The 11454-nt window shown below is 42.4% G+C and overlaps 1 pseudogene; it reads right to left on the reverse strand.

Moving 5' to 3' along the window:
• Positions 1-5794: 5794 nt before the first annotated feature.
• LOC114530800 lies at positions 5795-7003 on the reverse strand (annotated as a pseudogene).
• Between the last annotated feature and the right edge of the window lie 4451 nt (positions 7004-11454).

Below are 11454 nucleotides of genomic sequence, written 5' to 3' on the forward strand. Positions count from 1 at the left end.
GGAGTCTCCTCGCCTCCTTGTAGCCTTCCTCGATGTTCATTGACAAACAACTTTTCATCAGATCTTGAACGGGTCCTGATGTATATTGAATGAGGTAATATAGACGGGAGCTTGAGCAAGGGGTCTTTTCTTCGACAAGGTGTTCAAATCCTCGAACGAAGTCGCTGTAGTCTATAGGATCTCCTGTGAAGACTTTAATGGTCGGTTTTGGTAACGTGAGCGCCATGACGCTTTGTTGCTGTTGTTGCACTAACTGTTGAAGGGCCGTGCTCTGGCGATCTTGAGTTTCCATCAGCTGGTGAAATGCGCCATCGCCAACATGAGTTGCAGGCTGCTGAGGTAGTGCCGTACTGGGAGACCATACAATCGCACTAGGATTTAACTGTTGACCAGTTGATGGAACAACTTCTGAGTGATTCTTTGGTTGTCGATTAGCCGTTTGCCTCTGCTCTGGGTTGTTTTCAGCAATCCTTTCTAAAGTTTGAGGAAAGGGAGGTTGCGATGGTATACGCAAAGATCGCTGTTCGATTGTATTTAGTTGAGGCAAACACTCGCTTTGGTTTTCCTCAACCTCGGTCTGTTCGTAGACCCTTTTCTCGGCTTCGGCCGCGGCTATCTCTGCTTGAAGCTGTACTTGAGATTTCATTTGTTGGATTTTTAGTTCTTCTAATTGGAGGTTATGCAACCTTTCCAATGCATTTGCTCTGGCTTCTAGTGCCGCCTGTTTCGCCGCCGCCTTCGCTTTGGCACTTGACGCACTTCTTAATGAACTTGCTCTTGAATGAGCATGTGACGAACGGCGTGATCCCACGGAGCTCACTGAATCCTCTGGTTGGATTTGTCTCTCGGGTTGAATTGGTTCGTTTGATTGGGAATGATCGATAGGTTGCTCGAGCCACAAATTGACCCTTTCTCGAAGCTCTGAAAATAATTCTTCTACGGAGTCAGCGTACACTTTCGACTCTTGAATCGCTTGTTCATCTTTAACTAAACTATGATAGTTATAGTGTGCTAATTGAAATTGGCTCCAAACTTCAAGCAGTTCCTTCAAGGCATTTTTAACAGCCTCAGTTTCGCCTTTTGAATTTATTAGCTCATTAAGCTTATTAGCTTTCCTGGTTACATTTCCTTTCGCGGTACTTTGAAATTGTCTTAATTGATCGGTATCGTGCTCTAATTCAGGATCCATGTGGGACATGATAATTGATTCGATTTCTGGACAGGAAACCCCCTTTATCCGATTTGGCCGCTGGAGTTGCACGGAACAGTTGATTAGATTGTTTTGATTTTTGGGCAGGAAACCCCTTAATGCGACTTGGCCGCTGCAGTTGCACGAAACAGTCGATTAAATTCTTTAGATTCTTTGAATTCCTTCACGGTGTAGTAAATTCGAACTTAAATGTACTTCTCACAGATAGAACGATAGTTTGCAGTCACATGTCGCGCGAGATGTAGGTGGTGCGCTGATATTTCGAACTTGACAGAATCGAATAAACAATCAATGCGCAAACAGACAGTTAATAAATGATTACTTTAATATCGAAATGATTTGGTTGACTATGCAAATTGACATCAGATCGGCGTGGTAGCAAAGGTTGTATGGTGGGTAGATATAGGTAGGCAGGTAGCAGGAATGTAGATACGTAGTGGATAATAGTAGATAGTAGCAGATAGTAGTAGATGGTAGTAGATAGTAGGTTCGAACTAAAGAACACGAAACAACAATAGCTATACTAAATACAGTATTGCGTGATCACATGCACATACAGCACGCAACTTTAACCATTTCATGCGCGGCCCATACATTAGATAAAATAGCACGTCATGAACAATAACCTGCATGCAAGACAACTTGAACAGTGTTCGAAGTGTTCCATAAACAAAACTAAATCTAAGGTTCGTAAATACGAAAATAAAGTCTTGGTAACAAACTAAATCTAAGTTAACAAAGAACTAAATATAACTATGAATTTAACTCACTTTGGTTTACACGCGCACCAAAGACAACGATTTGAACTTGATAGAATATTTGCGCCAGCAGCGTCCAACACAAACAAGTAAAACAAATAGCCACGCCAGTAGCAGTTGTTATCGCAATAACGTCTATGTTTCAACTGAAGGTGTTTTTGCCAAACGCATCAACTTGATGCATGGCCGTCACACCCTTGCCAAGTTCCACATGCGAATTAATATTGCTGGCGTCTTGTTGATGTAAATATGTAAAATGTATTAATATATAGAAATTAAATGCGTTTCAAAACTAACAGCGCTAACGTCCTTGTAATAACTTTCCAACTTTTGCCACATAACATCATAGGCTTCAGGCTTTGTCACGAACACTGACTTTATGTGTTTGCTTGCTTCTCCCTTAACAGATTTCTTCAGTTCATGGGCTAGTGCTGTCTTGTTCTGATATGTTGTCTCTGCTGCAGACTTCCAAATTGCTCTGAATTTTGGTCAGTCTTTTTCGTTACCGTTGAATGTTGGGAGAGTCATTTTCTTCACCTGAACACGAGGGCCAAGATCAACAGGTCGGGGTAGTGCATGTGGCTGTGACAGAGTGTCGAAGGAAGTGGTGACAGTGATAGGGCTAACACCATGCACCCCACTAAGGCCATGAGTGGGATAGGTCATACTCATTGGTGGGTAAAGAGCTGCTGGACTGGTGGTTGTAGCAATAGGGTTTAGACTAACTGGGAGCTGATATGAACTAGACATGCTTGGCACATGTACATTTGTATAGGGATAGGATGTCATACTGAGAGATGATGAGACTGTATGTTGACTTGGATGTTGTTGATGGAAAGGACTGGGATTTATAGGAATATATGGGTTGGCCATGGTGGCACTATGGGGAGCATGGGGGTATTATTCGAGTACTGCAGAGGGTTTGTTGTGGGACTGATGCTGGTAGGTGGGTGGAATGTGGTGGTAGGGGGATGCTGAGGAAAGGTGGCATTGATATTAATTGCTGTGGAGGGTTGGGGCATAGGGGTATTTGTGTAGAGGGGTGGGCTTGCCAAAGTTGGTTGATGGTTGGGGGTTATAGGTACAGACTGTTGAGGTGGGGTGTTATCGTCACTTGGATGCTGGTGTGGGGGAGTGGTGATTAGTTGTGGAATGGGATCTGTGGTCACACTAACAGGTTCCATAGGAGTAGCACTAGTATTAGCAAGTTGATCATTGTTCATTAAGCTGGCATTACTCGTTGCAGGAACTGTGATAGATGCTGTTGAGGTGGGTACAAATTCAGTTGCAAAAACATCAATTACACTGGGGTTATTAGACATAGGGACTGTATGGGTTGGTTGTACATGGTTATTTGTGGTAGGTATATCCATACCACCTATATCAGTTGATGAGATAGAACTCTCTTTGTGCACATAACTAGGGACTGGGAGGGTGCTTTCTGTGCTCTTTGTACTTTGAATATACAAATTTATTGCTCTTACTTCGTCAAAGACCTGCCCAATAACTTTATCAACCTCAGTCTGTAACTGAACATCTTGCCCCGCATGCAACAACTCAAGTACACTAAGCTCAGAAACTCTTCCACACAGATGATCTAACATAGATTGTAAATCTTGTTTATCAAGTTGTAATTCTTGAAGAATAGGATTCTCAGAGTTAATGTTCTTATCTTCTGCATCAAGCAACTCACTTATTCTTGGCACTTCTAACTTTAAGGCAATTCGTACGGGCTGTGCAGCTTGATCCTTACTGACTTGTTCGTCAGCAATCTTTTGTTGTACAAATACATCTCTAGCCTCAGTGTAACACTGCTTAACATTGTCTCTATATTCATTAATACTCTCCCCGTTAACTACACGATGTTGTACGTTACTTTCTTCCAATACAAGTAATTAAAACTCTTCATTCACAACCTAAAAATCGTAATATATTTTCACCGGAATCTCCGCAACACAATGGCCAAGCTAAGAGGGAATTAAGATTGGGGATAGAATTTTATTTCGCTTGGCCATAGTGAGCGAAGTGATGGGTGTCGCAACTGAGGGGAGGTAGGTGTTCCCCCAAAAAATCCGACATTCGTAACCTTCGTGTTGACGAGCAAACACCGAATGTGTAAAAACTAGATTATTCTCGGGTTTTTATGCGTTTTTTGTTGGTCCCTAGGGTAATAAAATGCTCTTATGCTAATTTTGAACACATTAATTCCATTTCCAATGGCCCCGTATTAGCAGAGATGCCGGTAAAAATAGTAATATATTTTCACCGGAATCTCCGCAACACAATGGCCAAGCTAAAAGGGAATTAAGATTGGGGATAGAATTTTATTTTACGCTACTGCACATACTGAGCTCTTTATTTCACATAAATCGTCACCCGATATTATCACATTAAGTCTCCCTCCCAATACTCAGAAGAAAATAAACAAGAAGATACATAAAGTAATCGCACAAAATATACTTCAGGGAAAAGCTACACTAAAATCAACTAAGTTATTGGTGGTTCTAAACTGTTCACCAAGACAAGAGGCCTGGGACGTCGAAGACGGGGTTGAAGCAGAAGCCGTACTCAAAAGGGACGATGTGGTGGTGGTGTGCATCACTTGTCACGTTTTCATATAATAGCAAGCCATTGAGAGGTTCTTCCAGTCCACATGCTGAGCTACCTCCTCGTCAGAGGCACCCAGTAGAGATACGTGATAGAACAGCCTGCCCGAAGACTGTGCGCAGTCTCTCCTGCATGAAGGGATAACGTCGTAAGGTGTTCTCTGAGGCGTTTGGCTATGGGAGGGCTCTTCAAGGGGTTGGGAGTAATACGCCCATGCTGATCCGAAGACCGGAAGAGATAACCCAGTCGTAGATCAACACCCATGACTTTTGCAATGCAGAAATAAAGCTTTAAGTTAGCAACGGGACAAATGGTTGTGTTCGAGCTTGGAGACAGCACAAAGGTGTGCATGTTGTGTCCTCTTAGTGTTTTCCCAAATGTCTGGTTGAAAAGAAAACCAGTGTTGTTGGGTAGAGAAAGGATCTCTCTAGTTTTCACCCACGCAAGGTCGGAGGCACGGTTTCCCGAAAAAAATTCGATGAAGAAGAAAGCCAAATCCCTCACATATAGGAACCGAGTCGTTGGAGTAATTCCTTTGGATATCGTCTTGTGTCAGAGGTAAGAACAAAGAAATACGAATTTGTCAAAGAATAGAGGGATGGCTTGCTTTTTGACAACGTAGGCTTGAGCTTGCTCTTCATGCACAGCCGATAGATACTGTTTCACAATGGGATGCGCGGCGGGATTACTGGATGGAAGGCTGGTTGTGGTGGTATCCGATCGACTTGTAGGGTGGAAGATTGCACGTAGTTTACCAATGTAATTGTCCACTGTGGCCGCTGCTAAGCGCTTGGGGCAGTGACAGGAGACGCCTCTTGAGCCGGTGCCAACATGTATGCAACGATTGTTATGGATGGTAGTGCGCCCAGAAGAGTCCTTCCAAATGAGAAATTTCACAAGTTCAGAGGGTGTGGCTGCAAGCAGAGACTTGGGGAAAGAAAGAGAGGCCAAAAAACGTTTGAGTTCCTTCTGTAGTTGGGATTTTTGTCGCTGATAAGGTTTATCATCATACTGTTTGTTTAGGCAGGCAAATCGATCGTCTATGGCAGACATGTCCAAAGTAAGCGTCCCAGTGGAGGAGACAACAGAAGCATCTTTCCGAAAACCACACCGCTGGCAGAAATGAAAGCCTTGGTCGTTTGGATAAAAGCACTCTGGGCATCCTTCCGCTGGGGTCCACACACGGGGAATCTCCACGTAAACCTGGAGGGAAAGTAAATCAATGTAACACACAAAACACCCAAAGATCCGATTGCAAAGGGCGTGTCACAAAACCGTCTGGCGAATGAGTAGGGAAACGTAAAACATGTGAGTCTCCTTTAGCGCCCAATCGAAATGAGGCCAAAGAACAGCTGACAAGAAGAGGCCACCAATAACATCGAGGCTGTAGATCAGGAACTACAATAGTGTAATTAACCTGCTGTTGCAGAAGAAATTTCAGCAGAGGACCAATTAGGATAAAAGGAGGGAAAACATACGCAGTATCCAAGGGGACTAGGGTTTGGGAAAAGACATTGACTCTCGCTGCTTCTTTCAGAGGAAAGGGAGAAAAAAACGGTATCGATTGCCCTTTCAGGTCCGGAAGTTTGCAGGCAACGCCATGAGGTCGATGGTGTGAGGCCCAAAGGCAGATTGAACGACTTGCCATGCTTTAAGGGTAAGCGTACAGTCAAGGTCAGAAAGGGAACAGGATGGGGAATCAGCTGGATTGGAAGCGGATGGAATATGGAAGAGAGTAAGGACGAAATTGTGGGAAAGGGTGGTAGTAAACAGTTCTTTTAACGCGCTAGCCAATTGAGGGCTTCGTGAGCATTGTCGCTCCCAAGCATGAACAAGGGCAGTGCTGTCAACATAGCCATCAATTCTAGCGTTAGACAACCGGTCAGCGACTACGTGGAGGGTTCTGGACAACGCCACTGTTTCTCTGACAACAATGGGTAGAACACGCTCATTCGTCACGCCACAAACCTTGGATGGTGGTCACGGGCTCATTTGGGAAGTGAATAACTCCCCCCCAACCGGTATTTGACGCATCTGAAAATAACTCAAGTCAAAAGTGTTGCTCTGTCCACCAGGGTAAAAAACCTGTCCAAGTATCAATGAAGCGGCAGGATGCAATCTCGGAGGCCAAGTTGCCAGATAAAGGCACCAATCGATTTGTAGTAGACGCCTTGGAAATAGCATGGAACACGGCGCAAGCATATAAACGAGCAGCTGGAACCGCGAGGATAAAAGATATTATTTTTCCGCCAAACTTTTGCAGATTTTTCTTAGACAGCGACCTCTTAGATAGGATAGATTCGCGTAAAGTGATAAACTTCTGTATTTTCTCTTGTGGCAATATAAAGGCTTGTTGAACGGAGTCAGAGAGGAACCCAAGAAATGGAACAACAAGTCTAGGGATCAAAATTGACTTCTTTAACCCCATGAAATAGCCAAGTTCGATGAGAATGTAACAGGCTATATAGACAGCAGCTTGAGCAAGAGCTAGATTTCATGGTTTGGCAGGTACAGTCTTCGCAAGACGTAACAACATGCCGATCATCAATGTACTGAGAACATGGAACGTGTAAAGAGCGGATGCGGCTGGTTGCGGCTAGGCCTACCATGTGATAGATGTAAGCGCTTGCTTTCCAACCAAAAGGAATTGTACGATAGCAAAAGTACCATCCTGCCCATTGGAGACCAAAATAAGTTGAACTATTCGGCGATAACAGAATGTGATCATAACCACTCTTGTCATCAAGTACAGTCTGAAAGTGACCTTGTTCCACGTAGCGAGGCAAATCGGCAAGGGAATCCAATTTAAATGGAAGATCAATAATCCAGAGATTAAGGAAACGCTCGTCGTGACATAGGCGGGCTTTGAAGGCTCCACTGTTAAGGGCATGACTAAATATGGAGGAGAGACTTTGCCAACCTCCCCAATAACCAACAAAGAATCGTTACGAACGCGCTCAAGGATGGTCTGAGTAATAAAATCGTCAAATCCCCGACAGAAGTTATTATTGGGAAACACTGCGGTAGGTGGGGATGGACTGTCATAATAAACATGTGCAAAGGTGCCTTTAAACTGGCGGAAAAAAGAGGACCGAGGCGGAAAAAAGAGTTCAGCACGTTTCGGATGCCCTTCCGAGGATGTTCTGCCAAGCCGGGATGTGTTGGTGGAGTTCACCTGCTACAAAATTATTGGGGTTTCGAAAGTCCAACCACTCAGGGCTAGCCTGTACACGATCCGAGGTGACTCATTGGAGTGGTGGAAGAGGGCCAAGAGGAACATGTGGATCCGCTACCGAAGAGCACCAAACAAGCTGGACCATGGAGTCCTGGGCAACTCAGAGATCCTCGCTAAACTTTTGCAGCTTGTCCACCTTAAAATGGACATACAAGAAGGTTTGAAGAAGTAGTCACATGGCCCAAATCATAAACTAAAACTCATATGTTTGTCCCATTAAAAAAACTGGTATTTTTATGCAACCCACCAAATCTTGCGAATGTCCTCACGTAAAGCCTCCAAACTCGTCATATTGGGAAAACAAATGTCAATATGGCAAGTATTCTAGCCCTGAGGGCGATTTATGAATTCATCGAAACAAAGACACACAGATAATTATAAAGTGTATAATGTTGCATTATTCCAAAGGAACAGACAAGAAAATGACAAATGATCTATATGCATAATATTTATCTTTTATTGCACACCACAGTTGAATTTTGAAAATAGACCGACTACTGTAGGTTTAAAGATATACGTTTACACAATCCACTGTTGCCAAACAGCTACAACGCAGGTCCATTAAATAAGGCGAAAAACTAACGATTTGGTGCGGGACAGTCTCTAGCGAAATGTCCAGGCTGGCGACAGTTGAAGCTGCGAAAAGCTGAAAAATTCACATGGTTATAGGATCGTCGTGGGTTGGGTGGACAGTAGCGAACTTGAACTTGGTATGGTGAGAAACGGTTACGAGGAGGCGCTGGATAAGCGCCGGGTTGCCCACATGAAGACGACCCAGAGAAGGACTTAAGAGACTTCTCGATTATCTTTGAAACTTCAATTTCTTCCTTATTTCCCACTAACTTGAGTAGAAGTGATTGAAAACTCAGGTGGTTTTGTAAGTGACGCACTTGTTTGAAAATGACGTTGTATCTATTAGCGCTTTGATGATTAGTCTGACGGGCAACATCGACGACGTGCTCCAAGCCAGATAAAGCTGGGAAAGGATCAAAGACACCCAAGGGCTTTGTGAGTTCATTGCAGAGACGGTCCATAGCGGTCGCCACTGTCGTGGTGTTAGTGAGAGCGGATAGAGTATCTATTCGAGCTTGTAAACTTTCCAATGTAACTGGGTATAAACACAAAATTGTACGCGGATTAACTCCTGGAGAAAAATCCAACTTAACGAAATGCTACAGGATATATGGTATAGGAGCAAAAGAGGAAGTATTTAAAGCACAACTGTAGCAAAAACGGTGTCTGTTACGGCAAAAGATTGCCTGAAATGTAAAACGGCGATCTCAGACAAATACCAAGAGAATTATATATACCGGCTAAAAATGCCCTAATGATTATAGCAACAAGCAAATAGCATGTATGGTCCCAAACAAAGGTATTCATTGAGATTAAAAATAAATAAATGTAAACAAAATCGAGCCCCATCCAAATACTGGAAAAACAAGGGGAATTAGCCTAACTAAATTGAATAAGAATACTGAACCAAAGGTATAATTTATCCGATGTTTTGTGATGTCTGTTATCAAGCGCCCAACCAAGAACTCCGTCTTAGACAGGGTATAAGGCGTATTTAGTTTGCCCCTCTCGAGAAAGGCAGCGAGATAACAAAGCACCAAAAACAAAGGAAAGCTACGTTAAATTAAGATAATTTTTTATAATTATAAATTTTAAAGGCGGAAATGTCAAGACTATGCAATTATACAAAGCATGCAAAGGGAACGTAGATCTATAATCTATTCCACTGAGAGTCAGACTACAATATACATTTAATTCTTCTATATATATAACCTTTTAAGATCCCATATCATACAGAGACCCGAAATAGCTTAATCGACTCATACAGAGACTATATGTAAAGTATTATCTGGTAGACTCACACAGAGACGACACTTCATTTCAAATCCTGTCTCACACAGAGACTAAATACTTTCACATTACCATGTAATCCATTCAAAATCTCATTGTGCACACTGACACAGAGACTACACTTTACTACAAATCCCGTCTCACACAAGAGACAAATTAATTTCACGTTAATACGTTCAAAAAATTTCCTCGTAGACTCACACAGAGACTACACTTTACTACAAATCCCATATCAGTGAGAGACTATATACTTCACGCTCAAAACTCATCTCGTAGACTCGCACAGAGACTACACTTTACTACAAAATCCCATCTCACTAAGAGACTATATATTTCACGCTCAAAACTCTTCTCGTAGACTCACACAGAGTACACTTTATTACGAATCTCGTCTCACTCAGAGACTATATATACGTTCAAAATTTCATGTCGTAGACTCACACAGAGACTACATTGTACTACAAATCTTGTCTCACACCGAGACTATATACTCTTAATACGTTAACATGTTGAAAATCTCATGTCGTAGACTCACAGAGACAATATTTATAGTATTTACGGTAATACGCACGAAAAATCTCATTTCGTAGACCGACGAAGGTGTTAATACCTGGCAACAAAAACCGGCAACTATATATATAACTAGGAAAGTCAGTACATATCACACACTACTGTGAACAAAACAACGTATTTAAACCATAGAATAAAACATACTCAATAAACCCATACAAACGTGAAAAACCCCCGACTAAAATAATTATAAAGGCTAACCTGTGGAAGTGGGGCGGGAATAGGCAGTTGATCTTGAACGTTGGCGACGTTTTGTGCTGCAGCTGGAGCATTCCCTGCTGGATTAAGTGGATTTGGCTGTTCTAAGCGATGCTGGGCGTTTTCAGGCGGAACCGGGACGTCTTGAACTTCAGCTAAAACGGCCTGAAGATCCACATCTTGCAGCAAAACGGCTTCTGCCATGGGTTGGTTGAGATCCTGGAGGCTCAGTTGTAACCAAAGGAGTTGAATTGATAACAAAAAATCCGACATTCGTAACCTCCGTGTTGACGAGCAAACACCGAATGTATAAAAACTAGATTATTCTCGGGTTTTTATGTGTTTTTGTTGGTCCCTAGGGTAATAAAATGCTCTTATGCTAATTTTAAACACATTAATTCGCTTTCCAATGGCCTCGTATTAGCAGAGATGCCGGTAAAAATAGTCATAAACCTTTTCAAGTTCGATCATTAATCCTTTCAATATTTCGTACTCTGCATCTCGGTGGGCTGCACTGACAAGTTGTCTTGATGCCAAAGTAACTGCTGTTTTGGCTTTACTTTGCTCTAGTTTCTTTTCTTGAACACTCATTCTTAATCATGAATGTGGTATTTACCTTTATTGACAATACAACAACTAAATAATTAAATACTAATTAAGTAAATAGTTGATTGCAATGTTTTCAAAATTCGTTATATTTTCGGTATTTTCCTTAAATTTTGTAGCATAGGATTGTCGAAAAAGCATCCCATATACCTGCACCTGACACCATTAATTTTTATATGATGGTCGCGAAACAAGCACAACATTGTGAAATGTTAGAAAACAATTCTACTTCGTCATCAGCCGAAGTCGTTACGGAGTTGTACGAGAGACAGTACCACACATGCGCAAATCAGTTGTACCATTCATGGCGGCAAGCAAGTCACGTTTTTTATCTTGAAGAGCATTTTCGTGCTTGATTGACCAAGCGTTTCGAGTCTTTTTCAGGTTTGGTGGTCGAGAAAGGTATC

This window comes from Dendronephthya gigantea, unplaced genomic scaffold (genome assembly GCF_004324835.1).
Source record: "Dendronephthya gigantea isolate DGI-Jeju-01 unplaced genomic scaffold, DenGig_1.0 000066F, whole genome shotgun sequence".
Classification (NCBI taxonomy): Eukaryota; Metazoa; Cnidaria; class Anthozoa; order Malacalcyonacea; family Nephtheidae; genus Dendronephthya; species Dendronephthya gigantea.